The sequence below is a fragment of the Uloborus diversus genome, chromosome 5 (assembly GCF_026930045.1).
Source record: "Uloborus diversus isolate 005 chromosome 5, Udiv.v.3.1, whole genome shotgun sequence".
Classification (NCBI taxonomy): domain Eukaryota; kingdom Metazoa; phylum Arthropoda; class Arachnida; order Araneae; family Uloboridae; genus Uloborus; species Uloborus diversus.
The window spans coordinates 135,291,182-135,314,358 of NC_072735.1; the positions used below are offsets into that span (position 1 = coordinate 135,291,182).

Below are 23,177 nucleotides of genomic sequence, written 5' to 3' on the forward strand. Positions count from 1 at the left end.
GCACATGTAGAATGGGCAAAAGATTCAAACAACAGCTTTCACTGTACTCAAACAAATTAAACTACTTCAATAAATGCCTCGGTCCATGCCTTTCGAAACAACAGCCGCAGAAAATAGTTTCTAGAAGTGAGGAAGAATTCATATCTGAATTGCCTTGTACATTTTCTTGACATATGCCACAGATCTAATTATGTGGAAATAGTCCAGTCAAAAGTCTCAGATATTTGAAAGTGCTAAGAATTTAATAATCATGATTTCTAGCCCAGAATATGAAACATTTGCTACAGTTTAATCCTGATGTTTCAGGATATTTTCGTCTCATCTGAAATGGTGTGATTCAAACAGATTTAAGCAATACCGTCGGACTACTGCATTCAGATTTAAACTATGTCGTGGTTGATTTGTGAGCTTTTTCTTTGCTTCATTATGTAAGCTACATTACATTAATTTAAAGTAAAATCACAGAAATAGCAGTAAAATAAGTTTATTTTACAAATAATTTTTATTTGTCATAACTTGCGTTCTTAAATTTCAAGTTGACTCCTTCAACGAAAATTTAATATCAATCCCTACCGATTGAACCATTTATGTTTTAACACGTAAAACAAAAGCTTAAAACGTATTTAAGTACAATATGCTTCACTTTCTCAAGTAATAAGCATTTCTTTCAATGACAAGTTTTTCTATTTGAATGCATCAAGTTAAGAGTTCATATCTTGAACTTACATTCTAATGAAATTTTTACTTGTCAAATATACTTCATTGATTAATTCATTAGTTTTTTATGGAGGCAATGAACTGACACAATTGATAAAAGTACATTAGGAAAAAAAGTTGCCTGTCATGCTAGGTTTGAAGTAAAGAAAAAACAATAAATAAATAAATAAATGTATTTTTAAATAATCTATCTATACATATAATAAAATAAGATGTTTGTGTGTGTGGCGCGCATCCCGGGAAAACGGTAAGGCCTAGAAAGATGAAATTTGGTATACAGGTGCAGTTTTTCCTGAAGATGTGCACCTCGGGCTTCGATTTTTTATATTTGAATTAGAAAAAAAGTTATTTAATGTTTTATGTGATTTTTAGCACTTTTAACCTCACAGACCCCGAAACAACCACGCCAGACGAATATTTTTTGTACTATAGTGTAGGAAAATTAATTTTAAATATGATAAATGAAAAAAATTTGAAGATAGAGCAATTTTTGTATTTTTTATAGATTTTTGAAAAAACCTTTAATTTGCATTTTTTCTGGGATTAGTTTTTTTCGAAACCCATCCTGCGAAAAATATTGAACCGTCAATTCTAAAATTGTAGTTGGTAATAATAAAAACATTCTGCCCCCTTCAGAAGAAAAAAGTTTTTAAAAATACGCAATATTTTTTTTTTACATTTTTTTTAATGCAGAACGCAACGCGAGCTGTTCGCTTGCCGGCTGAGTTCCGAACTTACCTTATCACGTGATCCAACTGAAATCGTTTGCATTCTCTTCACCTTTTTATTTTTTTTATTTTTTGCAAGCGTTACTTTTTGCCACACTACGGGGAACATATAGCCTTTTTTTTGCGGGCTATTTTGATTAAATAAATAAAGCCCGCGATTTTTTGCATGATCTGTGTTTTTGTTACGGATTGGCGGTTAGGTTAGGTAAATACAGAGATAGAGATTGAGTGGACAAAAAATGTTTTTTTATTTTTTTAGAATTAATAATTATATCAATAAAAAAAGATTGTTAATTACTGTCAGAGGTAGATATGCATAGATCGTATAGATGGACAGATAGATAGATATACAAATATAGATGTCGATATAGTAGATGGACAGCAAGAAAGAGACATGCCCGTCATTTAAAAAAACTTCAACGTGATGTCAAAGCCTCCTCCCCCCCCCCCACACACCATGACTTTGAAAAAACAATGCTTTCATATAAAAGTGGGAGTGCTTTTTGTTATTTTTCGACAAAATTTGCATGAAGAGTACGCCGTTTGTGTCTCCCCTCCCCTCCTTTAAAAGTATTCCAAACGACGGAACTGGAGATAGGTCTAGAAAATATTTTATTCAAACTATTAATGATATAGATAGATATAGATTGATTGATAGCGCCACGAAATTTATTTAAGCAGCCGCCGAAGGCGGCAACATTGGCGTAAAAAGGCGAATGATAATATTCATACATAAAGAAAAACATTGATTAATACCGTCGCTAAATTGTCTAAGCAGCCGCCGAAGGCGGCAACTCTGGCGCAAAAAGGCGAATGGTTTAAAAAGGTGGACCAGCTGGTCGCCGAAGGCGGCTAGTCAAGAATAAGTTTAAAATGTCTTCAAAGATTTTCTGCAGGAAATCAAAACTAATGTGTCTTTCAGGAAATAAACATTTCAAGGCTACAATAGAGTATTTTCATCAGTGCAAAAAGCTCACTATACAACCAGAAAGCCACGAGACAACTGACGTCAACCATGTGGACACCGGATTTTATACCAAATGGGCCAACCAATAGGAATTTAAGAGAGAAGATGACAAACAACAGGTCAACCCCGAGCTGTTTGTTAATTGGTTGTTTGTCGTCTTGGGTCGTTACTCCAATTGGTTGGCCCATTTGGTATAAATACTTCTGTCCACGTGGTTGACGTCAGTTCTCTCACGACATTCTGGTTGTGTGGTGAGCTTTTTGCACTGAAGAAAAGGCTCTATTGTAGACTTGGAACAGCTAATTTGTGCTTTATTTACTTTGATTTTTCACTTTAATCTAATTGCAGCACAAAGCTTATTTGATCATTTTTCATTTAATAAGTCTTTCCCTATTATCTGTATAAAAACTATGCTAAACATGTCAAAATACTTTCCATGGGACATGTTGAGCCGTTGAAATTTTAACTCAATAAGTATACAATTTTTTTACTCATTTTTTGTTTCATTATTGTACTTCCCAATAATGCCTACTAATTTAATGCATCTGCTTTGATGCATCTGATTTCTAAACTTGTTTACCAAAGTTGTAGTTATTTTTTGGAGTTGACGCATGTGTGAAGCACACAAAGCGTGATCAAAAACTACAAAAAAAAAAAAAAAAAAAAAAAAGGAAATCTACTAGGTGTCCAGTAAACACCGGATAAACAAAATACTTCTAGATTTCTTGCTTGGAGCATTTAAAAAAATCCCAAATAACTTATTCTGTATGGTCCATGGTTACCAAAAAATATACTAGAAAGTATGTATGTATGTATATATATATATATATATATATATATATATATATATATATATATAAGTGTAGCATGATACCCGAGTAAGAAAAAATATGTGAGTGCAAAATTGCAAAGTAAAATAAATTTTATTTTATGTTTATAAAAAGAAAAACAAGCTGTTATATATCCTTCTTGTTAAAAGACCCATTTTCACGGGAGCAAATGGTCATTTTTTTTCTCTACACTGACCAGAACGAACAACGATTAGTTCTCTAATTAGCAAGAATGAGAGTTTGCAATCTAATTTTTGTGCTGAAATTGAACTTGAGTAACGATCAAAAATATAACTTTAGGATAATTTTCGTATGCACGGAAAGATAATAGTTTTTTGATAAACTACAAACGATACTGGCTCCAACTACGATGGGTTCGACTACAAACGATAATAATTTCAAGTCAAAAATTACTAAATAAATTCATTTTATTGTTGTTTATTGTTATATATATTTTTTGACTTGTTTTTGTTAAATGAATAATATACACAGACATTCTGCCTGAAAAAGTAAATATTTTTGCCTTCCCCCCCCCAAAAAAAAACGATTCACACTTCAAATGGTTAGCAGGAGAAATTTGCGATTTATTTGACACTATGAAATTAACTTGAAATAAAAATTGTGTTATTTTCTGGATTGAAATTAGAACCATAAAACAAAAAGTACGTTTTTCAATACCAATAACATTTTCGAAACAAAATTGCAGAATAAATCTTGTTCAGCCACGTTATTCGTCAAAGCGAAACAAAAGCGAAAATGAACCTTGTTAAATAACTCATTTTTGCCTAAAACGACTACAAAAGTGACTTTTCTCTTTTAATTTTCTAATTGACAATGATCATCTACCTAAAACAGGCAACGGTTAACTTTTTTAACATATGCGAAACTTGAACTACGCATTTTGCATCAGAAAAAAAACTTTAAATAAAAGCCGCATATTTTACTACACTTTCCTTTTGACATTTCAAAACAAAACTACTTTTCCCAACATAAACGGCATTTTAAAATAAAACTTGCAAAATAAATCACGTTCTGCAACATTATTTATCAAATGGAAACTAAAGCGATTAGTTATTGTTCCTGTTAAATGACTCATCTATGCTGACATGACAACAGATGGTGCTTCTGTTCACCAGTGGTCATCAATTGCCCGTTTGGAGGTGGACTGGGTAAGATCTTGACAACAAATCCAACGCTCTTCTTGTCGCAGTCGGGAAACGCTGAAGATAAATGGCTAAGAATAGTGGGGGACTTTAAGCACACTTCTGACCCAAATAGTATTAGAGGCGTTAAGAGATAATGTCTTTAGGATCCAAGAATATCTCGCAAGTGTTAAACACTTATCTAGATGAAGATGAAAGTAAAAGATCTTGTTAGCAATTATATGAGATAAAATGTTACCAAACTTTTAAAAGGATATGCATGCGTTCGTTTAATTTTCGTTATCGTATTAACTGTTATTTTGTCTTTAAACTATTTTATAGTGGGTTATCTGTATTCAACTTATAAACTGTTTATATTCCTCCCATGTAGTTTGTAAATTGTCTGATACAAATAATATTTGAAGATTTTTCTAATTCCATTTGTGAAGTTTTATTTTTTTTTAAATATTTATATTACTGTATTTGAAACCTTATCTGCATATCCCTATGGTTTTAATTTATATTTTTAGCTAAGGACATACTGAACACTTTCATTATGCTATTTTGAGCATACTTTTAACTAAGTTTAAAAACAAAAAGATAGAAGCATGCACGAAGAGTAAAAGTATTGTAGAGATTTTAAATCTAAAATGTAAATAATAAATTACATGATTAAACAAACATTTGAAGAAACAAAAGCATGCAAGACTTTAGATAAATAGCTTAAATTAGGAAAAATATTTGCATGTATGTCGGTCGGTTTCTCATCCCACTAACATTTTAATTAAAAAAAAAAAAAAATATGGGAAGAAGCAAAATAAAGTAGTCTCGCAAGTGCATAAAATGTATACAAGTATACTTGTACGTGTAGCAGGATGGAATCCAGCAAAAAAGATGCAAAAGGCAATTGTACGGAAACTTCAATCCCTTGGAATAGTATAAATACACACAGAAACATTTAAAACAGTGCCCTAAGAAGAAAGCATTGGATTGAAGTGAAATTTAATGTACATAATAATGCAGATGAGAGATACATTTGATCCCAAAATCTAGACTATTAAACAAATACAGGCTAAGAAATGATATAAATACAGTGCTACTTCAATAGCGCGTTGGACCCCCTTTTGCTGCAATACATGCCGCAATACGGTCCGAAATTGAGCTAATTAAACCTCTGATGTTGTTCTGAGGCCGATGGACTCGCAAATTTTTAACAGCCACTTCTAAATCTTGCACAGAGTAGCACGGCGACATCTGGCGTTTCAGCTGATCCCATAAATGCTCTATAGGACACAAAACGGGAAAACAGGCTGTCCATGGAAGAGAACGGACGTAAGAAGTCTTGAGCAACTCTAGCTGCATGCGGACGAGCATTATCTTGCTGAAAAGTTGCTCCTAGGAGGCATTTAAGAACGGTCCCAGATGTAGTTGCAGAATGTCATTAACATAACGCTGGGCCGTTAAGATTCCACGCACCACAACTACAGTGGGCCAGCTATCATAAGCTATAGCCTCCCAGACCACTGTCCCGGTGTGCGGGCAGTGTGTCGTGCGATAGAATGGGTGGTGTGGTTGGTACCTTTCTTCAGGGCGCCTCCTCATCCGTGCGCGGATACCCTCTCACCCCAAAACTAATCGGGATTCATCACTGAGCACCACCTTTTGCCTATCAGTGACATCGCACATCGCTCTGGCTTCGCACCATTGCAGATAGAGTTGCCATGTTCTGGTGTTAAATTAAGTACATGAAAAGGGCACTTGGACTGCAGATTTATTTCCGCAAGACGTTTAGAAATGGTTCGGCTGGGAACAACTACTACCCCTACATCTGCTTGTATGGTGAAACGAGTTACTGTGGGATCCACGAGCGATTTCCGCACGATCCTTCCATCCTAAGCACATCAGTGTTGCATTGATGCGACGACGTTAAAGGCACGATATTGCAAAATACTGTTCCAATGGTGCAGAAGTGCTAATTTAAAGTGAAAAAAAAAAAGACCTTAGCTTGTCCCATCATACAGGTCCACATATCCACCTATGCTGGTACCAACCCATACGGATATACTTGTTCCAAGATGGGATTAAAGTAAAATAAGGAATAGCATCGCAGTAGTTTAATTGCAGAAAATTGCAATTAAACGACTGAGTTACTGTATACACGTGTTTCTGATTTACAAGGAACCCACTTTTCAATGCAAAATAAGTGAGCTTATGAGTGAAAAGAGATCCGACAAAAGTAAAGAAGCAAATAAGCAAGCAGTTTAAAATGGAAAAATTGCGGATTAACCGAACACTATAAACCTATTAAGAACCAATAGGAATACAAACAACTGGCAATAGCTTTCACACCGGTCCTCAACCTTCTCAAGAAAGAATTCGTTAAGAGGAAGATTAAGCCATTATTGAAGCTAAAACAAAGTAGACAATTTTAGGGACCGTGAACCGCTACCAAGACACATCTGGAGTTACCCCATAAACGGAACCGGGATTCATCAGTGAGCAGCAGTTAACTCCAACCACTTCGAGTCTAAGTTGCTCAGCACGCTACCTATTTTGCTTCGTATGGTGTCTTGTCTTCAACAGAATACATACCATTGGCCTACGTGCATACATACCACTGTTATACAGCTTACTTCGGATTTTTTTGGAGTGTGGTAATTCGCCCTTTTGCCAAAAAAGCTGGTTTTGCAGCTGAGTAGCATTGGCAGCTCTCTTGGCGAGCTGTTATCTGGATTAAGCGATCCTCATTTGCTATGATTACAAGTACACGATCTAGAGTTCACGTCTCTGATTCCCAGTCACTTGGAATCAACTGCAGTCTTGAAGTTACAATTCTTGCCTTTCCCAGATCGTCTGCATGTTTGCCCATAATCCAGTCTTCCGATAATACGCCAAGCAGTTGATTGCAGTAAATCACATTGCCGTGGCATTCTTCATTATTTTTTTTTCCTAAGCAAAACACGAATGATTGAGTTCCACCACCTACATCAGACAATAAAAAAATTGAGGTCTGCGAAGCCACGATTTATACACTTATATTCTTCTTCTGCCTCTCGACGACAACACGTTGATTTGCATATGAAGTTTTAATATAATGTTTTCTACCACGCTTTATAAATAAGAGACTATATGGAGGCTATTGGAGATGATAATTATTTGCGCATTTTTTTTAACCATGTGTTACCCTTTTTTTTCTTTGAACAATGTAATTTGTATGAAAATCTTGGCAAATTCGAAGTTAACTCGATCCCAGACATTACTCATGTTAGGAACCCATCTCTCCTTCCTATATAGCAATCTTAAGGATTTCTGCTAAAAATATTAACACTATTGTCTGCTTAGAGAATCAAAATATTTTTATCCTTTAATATAAATATAGAATCGTGATATATATATATATATATATATATATATATATATATATATATATATATATATATATATATTAATTTAATCTACATTTTTTTTGTACGAATTTACATTTAAAACACGTATGTACAAAACGTTTTGAAACAAGACCGACCTGAGGGTACCTTGAACTTTTCCAAAGCCTGTTCTCATAGGTATGATGAAATCTACTTGATCTTCCAATGGAAAGTTTACAGGCCTAGTCTCATTTTAATCAAACAATATTTGAACTAAAACTAAATTTTAAAGTAATTTAAATCACTGGAACACATTAATGTGCATATTTTGAGTCTTATCACAAAATAGCAAAAAAAACAACAACTTATTTTTGTTTCGTGTATTTAATATTAGACCTTTATTATTTTAAGTTTGCGTCTTCGTTGAAAGCAATTCAGCTATGCTAAGAACAACGTGCGTCGCCCAGCGGTTGAAATTCGACCATATTCATTACTGAATACTTGATAAAACTTATATGCATTTTCCTGTCTCTAACATTTTTATTCTTATACATTCGTTTACTGTAAATCTGGGAACATTTAATTTTTACATGTACTACCGATACCTAACAGTAATAATTTATTCCAATTTCGCTTTCTGTATGTTGTTTAGCATTGCCTATTAAAAACATTTTGCTTTGGTTTTATTGCTTTTTTTTGAGCAAAGTATGTTAAGTCAAATTAAATGAATGAAAGGGGATATTTCGATTATTGAAAAATTGGCGTGGTCCTTTGTGATTAACCCTATGCAATATATATTTCTGTACTCTTTGTTTGCGTATGCAAAGAGAAAACATTTCGTGCACAGACTTTGGTGCCAAAAAAATGTCGCCAATGGATCAAGACCGCTAATTTCCCAATTATCAATATTTTCCCGAATGAAATGATACCGCAAAACTCAGTTTATACGTAAAACTTCTATATAAAAAAACTTCTTATAAAAAGTCGACTATCATTGATTAAGTTACCTTTATTTTTGTCGTTTCAAACGGTCAATTGAACGAATCCTACTTGCTGCGTTAAAAATTGCCCACCCTAAAATACTGGACGTCGCAATAATAATACAATTTTTAAAAGTCTGTCTTTGTGGGTTTTTTTTTTAGGGTTAATGGTTGCGCATAGCTGATGTAGCACTTTTTCTTGACATATTTGACCCCCTTCCCCTTTGTCACAAAGTTTCACACTTCACCATACCCCTCCTCTCTTTGTTTGGGAAAAAACAGCGTGACAAATACCATTCTTATTTAAAAAAAAAAAAACGCGCGATGTCACATTCTCCCCACTATGCCTCTCTGATTTTTTTCCAACCCCTTGTCACAAACTCTTACAATTTCACGAATCACACTTCAGAGCCTGCTTCATTCTTGGACAGCAGCTTGCTTTGTGTCACCCTTTGTAAATAGATATTTCTCTACTATTTGTTTACGTATGCAAAGTAAAAACAACTGTCGCGTTGGTATTGCTTCAAAAAAAAAACGACGCCAATGGATAAAGATCGATTTTTCTGGGAAATTGGCGAAATCTTACTGAACGAAATAATACCGCAAAACTCAGTTAGTACGTAAAACCTCTATATAAACTAATGTAATTTCTTAATACTCAAGCGACAAATGGCAACTCAATATTATCCAGAAATTTTTTTCATGCTGTATCGCGTGAAAAAGCAAATAAAATGAATTTTTGCTAACTTATAATTGCATTTAGCGCTTTTTCTAGTCAATTTAGCAGGTTCGCGTTTTCAAACTATAACACGGGGAACTTCTTAAAAGTATTTTTCACGAGTTTTCCAACGTACCAAGCTCAAAGCGCTGAAATGCATTTTTCGGGTTGAAAGAGTGGCTAAAAAAATCAGTTAGAACTTTATATTTCACGCTTCCAACAATGAATTTCAACAATGAAAAAGAGTCAAAATTAAAATTTTTTAGTTTCACTAACCAAAAAATTGCTTATAATTTTTTTCTCGTGGATTTAGGTTATTGGATCTCGGGCGCTCTGACAATTTCTTCGTTTGGAGTATTTTTTAAAGACCTTCTCAACCACATTGAATGCGAAAAAAATTGACCCACCGATTCGCGTAGAAAAAGCCATGTAAGACAAACATGCATTTTACATTAATATCTCCGTTAATTAGCGTCTGATTTCAAAAAAAAATTATTAATGACACTAAAACTCTGAAATAGCTACTAAACAAATAATGAAGAAAATCGGTTCACAAACATAGGAGAAAATGGTACCGAAAGAAAACGGCTTGCTTATTAATACATAAAGATACAGCTAAAATGATGTAGCATCAAGAAGCACTTAAACCAAAAAACACATGACTATCACCTTCTCTAACGCTTTGAAAATTTAATATTAATTTATATTAGAGTTTAAAAGATTTAAATCATTTGGAAGAAGTTTGCTCCATTTTTTACTTAGTGCGCACTTGAGTTTAAACAACAATTAAATTTTAATGTACAGTATGAAAACCTTCCCATTATATATTTGACGACGACACTTTATCGAGCTTTAATTTATTCGCTTGTTAGGTTTACAGTCATTTTTAAAAGCTCATATAAGAAGCATTTTCGCTCTAAAGTTTTAAAGTTCCTTTTGTTTACTTGCGAGCACAAGTTTCCCCGTGAGAAGTAATTAGACGATGAATCTCATAGTGCATTCATTTTTTATTGAAGCGGAAGAATATGTTTCAGTTAAAAATTCACCGATCATGGCAAACAAGTTTACATTTTTTGTTTAAAGCATACAGCGTGCAATATTAAGTAATAATAATCTGATGGTGATCAAACTATTCCCTTTTACATTTATTAAATAGGGTCTGGTGGAGTAAAGTGGTCATAAAATCGTAGGTTTTCAACTTAGGTAAATAATAAATACAATTAATTCTTTAAACACTGAAAGTTTTTTTGTTTTTATTTTACATTGCATTATTAAAGAACACTGTACATTGAGTTTTAGAAAAATAAATATTGATTTAATTAGTTTTATAACACTTGCTTTTCCCTTTGTATTTATGACCACCTTACCCCATGGGGTGGGGGAAAGTGGTCATAGCATGGGGTAAAGTGGTCATAGTTAAAAATAGGTGCAAAACCATTATAAATAACCCTAATAATTGTATATTTCGATTATTTTTATAGTTACAAGTATAAGCACAAGCATACGTGTGTATACACGAGTATATACGTGTCGTGTAAACATTAGTAAACACGTTTATATGAGTAGATGCATGTATGCATCAGATATATGCATGCACGTGCCTACTCAAGTATATACGTGTATACATGAGCATATAAGCATGTATACGTGATTGCCTACAGGAGTGTATACGTATCTACACGAGTATATACGTGTCACGTGTATGTACGGTTGCATACACGTGTAAACGAACATCATATGCATGTATGCACTTGTATCTCGAATATATACGTGCATACCTGAGTATATACGTGTACAGTAGACTTTTACACGCATAGAAAAGTGTACATACACTCATATACTGGTATACACAAGTTAATTCGTGGATGCACCCAGTGCGTGTTGTAAAGGGTGTCCCAAAAATAACGCAAGATTTAAATTTGCCGCCATTTTTGCAATAAATGGTTGGCAACCCTGAAAAAAGAACTATCTGACAGCTGAGAGTTTAGGGTAATCAAAAATGGAGCGTTATACGATACAATAACGCACTTTCATTATTGAACAATTGTTTCAAAAATAATGAAAGTTGAGGCTGGTCAAGCAGTTACTGTTATTGGCGCTCGGTATCGCAACACGGTAATGCACGGGAGGTTGTGGGCTTGTCGACATAGACCTTTGAATTCAAATAACCCCATAAGAAGAAATTTAAAAATGTTAAATCACGCGATCTAGGGTGCCAATGATGACCGAAATGAGAGAGTACGCTATTCAGAGTATTTCTAGGAAGCAGGAAATGCCTCATGCAGTAATTGAAATGTTTCACTCTCTCTAGCTGTATGGTACAATAACACCCCATTTTTACTAACCCTAAACTCTCAACTGTCAAATTGTTCTTTTTTCATGGCTGCCAACAATTTATGGAAAAAATGGTGGCAAATTCAAATCTTGCGTTAATCTTGGGACACCCTTTACATGCCTACTCGCATATATATATATATATATTGTGTATCACGAGTATATACATATGTATATGTGCAAAGACGATTATATACCGGTCTAGAAGTATATACATATATTTACGTGTATACACCAGTACATGTATGTATACACGAGTATATAAGCTTATATACATGTGCGCCAACAGAGTGAATCCAAGCTCTTGGATAAAAATCTGAGATGTAAGAGGGGAAAAAAAGAAGCAAAAAATTATAAGGTACTCACGTTCGCTCAAGCGCTACATGCACACAAAGCCAGAAACTGATGGATGCAAAACAAATAACAAATTTATTACACAAAGATAATTTTACTCAACAGTTTAGTTTTCAAGAAATATTTAGAGCTGTGGTTAAAGGTTATGGCCTGTAGTATAGCTCTAATACAAGCATCGCAACAAAGGCACAGGGATTGATGAAAGTTTCTCAGAAGTCTCGTTATTGCAACAGAAAGTGCTTTGTGATTGGGACGCAAATGTATTACAGCTGCAGACCGCACATTTCATCAATCACTTTAAAACTTTCTTGAGACCTAAAATGTTGTGTAAAATTGTCTTTAAGTAATAAAGTTGTGACATGTTTTGTATTTATTAGTTTTTGTCTTTGTGTGCATGTAGCACGTCAGCATTGTGTTTGTGACCAAATGTTCCTTATGTGATTATTGCTTCTTATCTTCCCCTCTAACACCTTTTAATAATTTGCAAAAAAGTTTAAACTCACCCTATATACTTGTATGTCATATGCTTGTATGCTAGTGTCTACTCGAGTACGTACTCGTATATACGTGTTTACCTGAGTATTTAAGTGTTTATATATATATCTATGCGTATAAGCAAGTATATACGTATATAGTCGAATGTATATCTGTAAAGATTAAAAATACTTGCACATACTCATATACGTATTTATTGGTGCATTTATGTGAATACGTCTATGTACATACCGACAAGTATACGCGTATACATACGCGTATACTCGTATATTTAACTCCGTTTACTGTAAAAACAACACATATTAAGTGAAATTAATATTTAATTTATATCTGCTTTATACTTAACGATTAAGTGACATTAGAAGAACAATATTCGTTAAGCCTAATATTATGACCACTTTATCCCATCTTACTTAAATTGTTCTAAAGAATTATCTAAAATAGATTCAGCTAACTGCTAATGAGTAAGAGTTCTTGAGACACATAGGAAGCTTCCTATGCAGTCAATCTGTTCATAATTCTAACAAACAAAATTTCCCAAGGAAGTTAAAAGAGGTGTTTAGATTTAAACACTCTTCATATTCACACAAAGTATTTTTGTTTACCAAATTAAATTTTGCCAGTTGTAAAATTTCGTATTCAAAATGTAGTTTCTAACTGCCCTACTCTATAATAAAATTTTCACATTCATTCGATTATTTATTTCCAAGCTATAGCCATTCATTTGACGAATGACCACTTTACCCCATTGACCTCTTTTCCCCACCAAACCCTATTAGATGTTTTCAAAACAATGGATGAGTGTATTCTTGCAAGTGCATTAGAAATAATGCTTCTTAAAAGAATAGCTTTTACACATTTTTCTGCACACATGAAAGCGTGGTAAGCATTCGAAATTGTGTACTTTTCCGTGATACGTCGCTAGACTCGTTTCAAATCTCTCTTTTAATTTGTTCATTTTCGTCATGTTTGGTCAAAGTTGCTCTGAAACTGTTTGTTTGGCGATATCGCACTTTACTTCGCGCGGTGAGGGACTTTCAAACAAATCAAGTCTTGAAACAAGACTAAAAGTTTAATTAAAATGAGAAAAAAATGCCCTACATTGTTATAAATTTTTTTAACAGTGCATAAAATGTACTCGTAACAAGGGATCTTGCTAGGGGGTATCCCGTAACAAGACGTGCGGTCTCACAGAGCGACCAAATGTTCACAGCACCGCGCGTACTAAGGGCTTAGTCCGATTGATTTTTTTTCAATAGCTTCATATTCTGAGTCTTAGAACATTCCCTTCTCTCATTAATATCATTTGGCATGTTAGTCTCTCATTAGTACCATCTGGTTGAAATTGCATTACATTCTTCAAAACGGACAGTAAGATCTCCCATCACCTTCAGTGTCTTTGTAATATTGTTTTCTTGAAAAAGAAAATAGATTTGTCACTGAGACCTTACGTTCCTTTTTACGAGTAAAAGAAACGTATTAAAGCCAAATTAAGCCAGCGAGTTACAAACAAGCCATTAAGTAACATAAAAAACACGATGAAAGTACTCGTCAGCTAAATGAAAAGAAATAAAGCAAAATTTTAAATATAGCTGAATCTATGCGTAGTCTCATTAAAATATTAAATCAGAAAAAGATGACCAATCATAGCGATGACGCAAAAGTTATTTTTCATTTTTTTTTCTTAATTTAAGAAAATAAAATAATGTCGTCAAGTCAAGTGACGTACGTATAACGGAAAAGTACCGCTAATTGTACTTCTTAGTGTATTCAATGGCCAATGTTTATTTGCCCCTATGTGATCTAAAACTGCATAAAAACTGTATGGAACTTGTTTAAAGAACAAAATTTGAAAATAATAGTTCATTAGTGAGCAAGAAAACATTCTAGCTTAAAAACCATCCTTTGTTTTTGTGATCGAACAACACAGTGCTTTAAAGTAATTGAATTTTTAAATTCCAAGAACTTCACATGATTGAATGGATTACTAGCTAAGTATCGCGACTAAAACCAATTTGAAAGCAGATTCAAAACAAAGTCATTTTTTTTCACTATCTTAGCGATTTATCGCCACTTTGGTGGCAAAAAATTGTGAGAAAAACTTTGACGGTGTATTTTTGCCAAATTACATAACTTCGGTGTGCATTGAAATTAAATCTCATTTTCCCTCAAAAACGTGTTAAAAAATACCTTTTGGAACTTTTGATTGTAACCAAAAGGGGTGACGGTCAACATATTCTACATAAAAAATTTCAATTTCATCTGGTACGCCGTTTTTGAGTTATGTAAGATACATACATACAGGCATGCGCACTTACAAACGTCACGAGAACACTCGTGACAATGAACTCGGCATTCATCAAAATGGATATTTCGGTCGTCCATACGTTCTTACTGTTAGTATGTTCCTACATGAACGCGCGGACCGACTGCGAAAATTGCTCAAAGTTTATTCGAGAGCGAGCAGGACACTTAGTCTGAAATTAGTGTAAAAATATCTTTACGATTACGGTAACTCTTTTTCTATGTAAAAGAAAGTAAGAGCGTGAGGAGTATATAAGAAGTGCTGAAAAATAAAGTAACTATTTGACAATTGACCATTTATTTTCCAAATGCGTGTGGAATTAATTTCAGCTTTCAGATCTAAAACCAAACTAATTTGACAATGAAGAAGAAAAAAAAAACATTTATAGTCAAAACTTCACTTTTTAACAACTCATTTCAGTATTTATTACACAACTAAACATTTAAAAATAATGGTTGTTCCTATAGCTTCTTTAAAATTATGATAAATTCTCTTCCCTACAATGAATTTCATCCATGCTTGACATTATTTATAAAGAAAAATAAAAATGATCAGCAATCTATGTAGCCAATAAACAATATATTTTCCTTTCCCGAACACTTATGGTTCATTTCAAAAGAAATTAAACATTTACGGTAGATTGTAAATTCATGGACCTGCTTCAGAACTTTCAAAAATACATTTATTTAGGTGCATTTCAAAAATTTACTTTAAAAATACAACAGATGCAAAACTGCGTAAATATACTTTTTTGGGATGCAACGAAACGACAAGTTCAATGTATCTTTATTGCAATGACAAATTTTCATTTTGCTTAAAAATACCAAATTACCCTTTTTTAAATCAAATAACTAGCGCCTCATTTCCTTCGGTAAACTTGAAATATTATCCCCCCCCCCCCTTTTTATCAAACTGATAAAAAATGTGTCAGATATGAGAGAGCTTTACTTCATCCAGAAGAGAAGACCTTCAAGGAAAAAAATCATTTTAGTAATTGTTTCATTTATTTTTAGATTAAATAACATTATGCTTATGATTTTGGGTTATAAATTGTCCGCTTATTATTATTATTAGTTTTTTTTTTTTTTTTTTTGTTATTGAGGAACTACACGGATAAGTAAGATCTGACTTTATAATAAGAGTTCACGAACATTTATTGTGCAAAAAATATTTTTAAACTTTTAATAAACATATACACATAATATGTGCCATCTTTTCTGTGGCTATCTCCTGAAACTCAAACTTTCAAGCCCAAACTAAACTGCAATTTGCTGGGAAGGATTCAATTTCGCTGTAATCAATGTGAATGCCGACCACAATGAAACGCTGATTCTGTTTGCTTAGTCATCAAACGGAAGTACCGAACTTACAGTAATTGTTCTTGTTAAATGACTTACCTCTGTTGACATGGCAACAGATGGAACTGCAGTTTGCCAACGGTCATCAGTTGTTGTCCTGAAATTGAATTCGTAAATATTCGAAAGCACCAATTCTTAGTCCTGGGGTTGAAATATATTAGTTAAAGTTTCATGAATTGCGATAATTTGGTTTGCGAATGCAATAAAATATTGAAGGGTACCATTAATATCGTTTGGAAGAACAGTAAAACTAAACTTTGTTTGAAAGTACAAGTTTAATATAGTTTATTGTAAAATGTGTTTCAGGGAAATTTTGTAAAACAAATGGACTTTGTTACAATTGCATCAATAAATAAAACACATAAAAGACCATGCGTATGAACCAAAAGTCACACAGAAGAAAACATTGTTTTAACAATTACAACTAAAACTAAAATTATTTAATTCAAAACGTAGAAGTTCAAATATGACTAAGGAGGACTCTGTAGTAAGCAATAGTTACTAATTTTCATCTAAACCATTCCAAGGTTTACATGGATTTTCATTTAATTTCCTTTAAAGTACTCAAACAAAAATCAGAAACGTTACTGGAAGTAATGGGCAGATAATTTGTCTAGTTGCTACCAATAACATAACCGGTAAAACACAGGAAAGTTTCCTCCTAAAACTCTGTCAGTGAACCGATTTCAGTCCCCCCCCCCCCTTCTGCAGTATTCAGAAAACTTTCCTATCAAAAATAGTCACATTTTAAAAATAATTTAGGTATTTTATGAGAAATTTTACTTATGTTTACAGTAATAGTTCTGTACCAATTTGATTAATCATTAATGCTTTTAATACATTTTAGCAAATGTGGCTAACACCAGAGCAAGAACATACACAGCACCTTATTTCCATCATTTCATACAAAGCTACCCAAAGAATGCTTTTTGCACTCATTTAAAAAACGTCAACATAAACGCGTGGCAATTGAGTTCAAAGCGAATTATGTAGTAAAAACGCTAAGTCTATTTTGACACTGGTAGCAAAAATATTCTTCACTACAGTGAGAATTCAGCATTCTTGTAAGTTGAAGCAATTGAGGCAACCTCGGAAAGATACTTGATTTTTACAGGAAACTAGAGGATACCGTAGGGAAATCTCGAAACCTTGACCCGGAACGATCTGTGAAGTTTCGGATTTTTTTTTACAGAGCCCTTGGCCAGGAATGCATTTATCTCAGGGAGAAATACATGAATGGAATATTTGGGTGGCTTGTTTTAAAAATGTTTTACCTATACCCGTTGCTTCTTTTTCAATGTCTAGAATGGAGTTAAAACGTTTCCATTTTAGTAGTTTTGTATTAAAAAACAGACAGACGTTGCGCGGTTGTTGAGTAGGAATCTTTGCAAGTTTTAATTTTATTACTAACCAAAAGGTTTATTTTTAACAGTTGATTCATATATTAGAAAAAAAGGTAGAATGTCTAGCGTCTAAAGAGTGAAAAACTAGGCTTAGCGGTGTTCTTTTTCTCCCTCTGCCTTCTTATATGTTTTTGGTACACTTGTAATTTTTGACCCCGAATTTAATCATTGTCTTACATTTTCATCCGTTTTAGCTGAAATTTAATTTTCCACCATTAGAGGCATTAAATTTCGCACATTATTCATTCTAATTATTATGGTGATTGTCTTATAGTTTAACTTGCTCTTTTATTTAATTTTAAAGTGAATTTCTTATAAACATTAATTTATGTTTTTCAAAATAATTGTATTTTTGTCATGACATTTAAATTTATGAATAACATTAACGTTTCGCTGAATTCCATCCAGTCAAGCTCCTTTAAAAATATATATATATCAGTGTAGCCCACTCTAGTGAAAAGATTGGAAAACTCGCACCCCCCCTCCCCCCGAATCAATAATATATGGTCATTCCATCGTGACGAACGTAACATTCAAAAACGCTGCATCGCTGCATCACAGGAGTTTTAAACGTCTAATAAGCATTTTTTACGATATTACCGAATTTTGTAAAAGAATAAAACTTCTATGTAATACTTCATATAAGAGAATACAGCATAAATCACATACATTTATTTCTTTAACTAAATTACTATACTGTTACGAGCGCAACCCAGAATACTTACATGAGATTCAGCTCCCAATTTCTCTAAAGTTTAAGTAGATATTATTGTAAAAGCAATGTATTGTGTTTACATAAAAAGTAGTCGAAAACTTTGTACTGCATAGTGAATAAAATATGACAACGTATATAAAGTACAAATTGAGAATGAAAAAAGGTTAAAAAACCAGCAAACAGCTGTTTCGGCACTCTAAAATACAAGTGCCATCGTCAGTGCATTAAAAACGAAGACAGGTTCACTCGACTAAAACACAGTCGAGGCGAACAATGGAATGAGAGACGAGTTGTAAAAGAGAAGAGCAGTACCGGAAACGATGACATAAAGGTTACGTCAGAACTCCAGAGGACAGTTGCACTCAGGAGAAAAACGTCACGGACAAAAAATAAATCAAATAACAGACTTCCAAACATTAGGAAAAGGGGGAGATCCTTTATTTACCGTGCTTTAGGCATTTGTTCAAATTCCAATTTACTTTCATCAGAACTTAAAATACCTACGAAGTATTGCGGTGGATCGGGGATTCACATCTGATATTATTGATACCATTTATAAGAAGCTGTGTAGCTCAACTAACAAAAATCAAACACTTGCTCCTGTGAACTATTCGAGTTCCGTTGTCTTTCCCTTTTTTCCTAAAATCAGTTTACAAATTGCCAAAATCCTAAAAAAGTTTCATTTTTCCGTCACTTTTTCTCCTGTTAATAAATTAAAATTTTCACAGCTTAAACACCCTGTTCACAATCTTGACAAATGGGGCATTTATAGTGTTTCCTGCCAATGCAAATTGGCCTACATTGGGCAGATGCGACGATCCCTCAAATTCCGGATAAAAGAACACGAAAATTACGTCAAAAAACAGTATCTCATACGCTCCTCCTATTGCTCAACATTGTTGGTCCTGCGGTCATAATTTTATTTTTTCTTCCGCCAAAGTTATTCACGAGTGTTCGTCCATTCATGATTTAGATTTTTGGGAGTCATATTATATATGGAAAAATGATAATTTAATCGTCAATGATTTGTCTAGCACTCCCCCTTTTCCTAATGTTTGGAAGTCTGTTATTTGATTTATTTTTTGTCCGTGACGTTTTTCTCCTGAGTACAACTGTCCTCTGGAGTTCTGACGTAACCTTTACGTCATCGTTTCCGGTACTGCTCTTATCTTTTACAACTTGTCTCTCCTTCCATTGTTCGCCTCGACTGTGTTTTAGTCGGGTGAACTTGTCTTCGTTTTTAATGCACTGATGATGGCACTTGTATTTTAGAGTGCCGAAACAGCTGTTTGCTGGTTTTTTAAACTTTTTCCATTCTCAATTTGTACTTTATATACGTTGTCATATTTTATTCACAATGTATTGTGTTATTTTCATTCGTAAGCAATATCTTTCGTGAAGGAGAATACTCCTTTTTGCTTATAATGTAACTAAAACGAATATTTATTCAACATATACGTAACGTACGAAACTTCAAATACGGAGCATAACAGAAATTTAATTGCTTAATTTTTTGGAAAAATACGTGTCGAAGTATCAATTAATAGGTAAGCACTAGCATTTTCTCTTAAAACTAACACTTTTATCAACAAATTTTCTAAAAATGTAAATAAATGCTTGTTTATTATGCTTTGTACATAATTAGTTTTTTCTCCTCTGTTTTGAAAATAAGCTTTTTGGGATAGGTTTTAGAATTTCTGATCCCAAACCTTTTTGTGTGACGTAAGGGACGTGGTTGTGTTCTAATTGTTGCCAAAAACAAAGGAAATGATTGTAATCAAAATTTTAATTTTGTTAATAAATTTAACAAATCAAATTCAAGGCTGATCTTAAGCAATCATGTTTTGGGCATTTTAAGCTTTTAAAATAAAGTCGGTTTTTCAGTATTTCTTTGATTCAAGTCAAATCTCCAGTTTAAAAGCGTAATCCACATTAGTAATGTTCAACCTTGAATTTAGTTTTTTTAACTTTTATAACCAAAGTTAACATTTATAACAATTATTATTACTTTTTGCAGCAATTAAGAAGCAGATTTCAAGTAATGTTTAGTTTTCTCGTTGTTTATAACCAATTTCTTTATTGAAATAATTAATTATATTGTGAAAACGCGTAAGTTTTGCACAAAAAGAACAAGAGCTTGGCGTGAGAGAAACATGTAGGGGCAGTGACATTTCAAATGGTTAAAAAAAGCTAAAAGTTTAATTTTTATCGTGGCTCTTTACGACGCTCATTATATTTCTATTACGCAGAAGAAGAATATCTTCTTATTGCAGATAACTACCACGAAACGTAAATCTTCTTTTCAAAAAAAAAAAAAAAAAACCATTGTAAGGATTGTTTCACTTATCTATATATCACAGTAATTCCAAGAATATAGTTGTTTTTTAGCATTAGATAACATGTATAAGATCCTGTTTTTTTTTTCTAGAAATACTGAGAAGAGCATGTCCTTTCGCCTTTCCGCCAACTTGGCATGTTGAGAAAGGCAAAATTACATGGGTTTGCAACACTATACAACTTTTAGTAGCTTCCCTGCAACTGATTCTAATCTCCTACTTTGTCATTTTTACCCCTCAGTCTCTTTTTTCTTCATTTTCTAATCGTTGTTTATACGCTGCCGAAATATTTCCATACGATCTGCTCTTTTTTTCCTGTCGTTATATCTTTGTTTGCCTGCCATTCTTGCTCTGTTTTAACTCACACTTTAAGCTGTAGAATGTTTTCATAACATACTCAACAAATAAGTTTTGAAAAATCGAGTTAATTCTTGTGCAAGTTATAAAATATTATGCGGCGACATTATAAAGAAAATAATTTGTTTCAAACTATACATTTCATTTATTCATAACTAGTGGTACCGGCACGGCTTTGCTCGTAATAGAAAATTAAAAGTTCTTTTGGTTCGCCTGTATATTTAAAAATAATGTAAGGTGAATTTTCTCGCCAATTGGCTTGTGCCCAAGTTACAGTTCCACGTTACGATAATTTCATAACTTACTCTTTCATCTTATGATAATTTTGTTCTTAAAATTGGAATAGAAAAAGAACCACTTCGAATTTTCGAAAAATCGCTTCGAGGTGCACACCCACATGCTATAAACTAACTTTGTGCTAAATTTCATGAAAATCGGCCGAACGCTATGGCGCCGGAGGCGCTATGCGCGTCACAGAGATCCTGACAGAGAGATCCGGACTTCCAGGTTTATAATTAGTAAATAATATGGGGTCGTGTCAACTTAACCGCTCGAATGATGTAGTGCTTGCTTCACGCGATTACGTTTGTCAGAAACAATTTATTACGTACAAAAAAAAAAAATAATAATAACCGAGGTAGTTTGGTTTCTTACTCCATAGAAAAAACTACAAACTATTTTGTTTCCAATAGCAATTTCTTATTTACATGTACCTCCAAATGTTACTTTTTGCAGATTTATATGCAGATAAAACAGGGATAGCTGAGTTTTTGAAAAGTTCTGATGTTTCATACTTTACATGACCCGTATGTCCATGTCAATTCAAAGAAACTTATTAAAAACTTAAATAAGTTTATTTACCGTAACTAGAACTCAACCAACCACAAAATACATAAATCTTGTATCAATGTCTCGGTAAAATACGTACATAAAGGAATCCTGATTACTAAAACTTTTACTTATAAAGACAAACTACAAAAACTCGGACATTATTTAAGTTGTTTAGTTAAATTAGAAACGTTGAGCTAAATGTGGTAAGACATCCGAAACACAAGATCAGCCGAATTAGAGTTCTTTTGGATGTTTTTAAAGAGTAAATTTTTAACTGGTGACGTATTTTTTCTGTATTAGTTGTTATACTTTGTGTATGTAACCATAAAATTATATTTCATGGACACTTTAAAAAGTTTAACAAATGGAAGCTGATAATGTTTAAATGATTTTTTAATTAATTATTTATATAAATACAACTAAAAGAAGTATATGGTAAATTAGCCATATTTAGTCCCCGTCTCCAATTTTGTTCCCCTAAGTTTCCATGGTTTAAAATCTACATGAAAAACATATTTGTACTCTTTTCACACTTGAGTTATCGTAATACTATTTGTAAATGCTATTTTTGAGGTATTAAAATATGTTTATTTATTTGTGTGCGTCAGAGTGTTTAAGGTAATCTGTAAATTAAATGATCTGATTGTTTCGCTGTGGTAGGTTTACTTTACATAAAACATGAAACCGCCAAATTGGAAAATATGATGTTCCTCCTTTCGTCTCTTACAGAAATTTGAGTAAAAACGTTGATGCATATAATCTTACGTGCCAAAAAAATTTCTCATGGAGAGATGCAGGAACGTTTACCTTAATGCACTCGCGGCAAACACAAAATGTGCTTTGGGGTGAAAAACGAAAAAAAAAAAAAAATAAATAAAATAAATTGCGGTCACTTATTTGGAGGCTTAAAAAAAATCAATATTATCTTAATTCGTATTCATGTAAAATTGTTAATTGGCTTTTAACCCATTTACGTTTTTTTTTTTTTTTTTTTTTTTTTTTTTTTTTAAACGAAAAACAAATTTTGTTTCATTTTAAGCTTAAGTTACTATCCGTAGGTTAAGTTGGTGGTCTTATTATTATTTTATTTCGTAGTTATTGATCGTAACACATGCTATTTAGATGCCAATAAGCTTTTAGGGGATGAAATAAGGCGACTTTACCCTACCGAAAATGACCTACATATACATAATCAAGTCGTGTGTTAAATAAATCGAAACGTTTGAATGAAGAAGTCTAATT

At 33.1% G+C, this 23,177-nt stretch overlaps 1 protein-coding gene across 1 annotated transcript in view; it reads left to right on the forward strand.

The window, feature by feature from the left end:
* Window positions 1–23,177, forward strand: part of LOC129223153 (nephrin-like) — a 168,021-nt gene that overhangs the window by 77,834 nt on the left and 67,010 nt on the right. The window lies entirely within an intron of this gene.